This window comes from Phragmites australis, chromosome 4 (assembly GCF_958298935.1).
Source record: "Phragmites australis chromosome 4, lpPhrAust1.1, whole genome shotgun sequence".
In the NCBI taxonomy this organism is placed as follows: Eukaryota; Viridiplantae; Streptophyta; class Magnoliopsida; order Poales; family Poaceae; genus Phragmites; species Phragmites australis.
In genome coordinates, this window is record NC_084924.1 from 8,693,105 (window position 1) to 8,693,814 (window position 710).

General features: G+C 54.4%; 1 non-coding gene across 1 annotated transcript; it reads left to right on the plus strand.

Annotated features, from left to right (window-relative positions):
• Window positions 1–248: 248 nt before the first annotated feature.
• Window positions 249–387, plus strand: LOC133917243 (small nucleolar RNA Z247). Its single transcript, XR_009909646.1, has one exon. It is a non-coding gene; the product is annotated as a small nucleolar RNA Z247 (small nucleolar RNA).
• The last annotated feature ends 323 nt before the right edge of the window (window positions 388–710 follow it).

A 710-nucleotide genomic window follows, 5' to 3' on the forward strand; every position in this document is an offset into this window, starting at 1 on the left:
AGCAGGATCAGTATGTGCTTGGAGCACTGCTGTCCTCCCTCTCCACTTAAGTGCTCGGACAAGTCCTTTTCCACCCCACTGCGCAAGAGGTCTGGGCTACGCTGGAGCGTTTGTACTCCGCCCAATCACGGGCACGGATCATGCAGATCCGTATGCAAATGGCCAATCTCAAGAAGATGGACATGTCGACTGCCGAGTACTACAACAAGGTCAAGGGGTTTACCGATGTGCTTGCCTGTGCGGGAGCACCACTTCAAGATGATGAAGTTGTCTCCTATCTCCTCACTGGCCTGAGTGAGGAATATGACCCGCTGGTGATGTCGATCACCACCAAAGCGGATGCATTGACATTGAGCGAGGTGTATAACCACCTCCTCAGCTTCGAGATGCGGCTGGCCAGTCACAATGGATCATCGCAAGTGGAGAACTCACCCTCAGTACACTTTGCTTCAAAGGGTGGTCATGACAAGGTGTCAGGCGGTGGCCGAGGCTATCGTGGCCGCGGCGGTGGAAACCGTGGCGAGAGGAAAGGCAGCAACAACAATGGCAACACCAGCTCTGGCGTTGGGCGTCCAACGTGCCAATTGTGCCACAAGGAGGGGCATGAGGCATGGAAGTGCTATAAGCGCTTTGATCACTCCTTCAACGTTGACAACAACTGTTTTGCTGCGTATGTCGCCACTCCAGCATACACCATCGACTCCAACTGG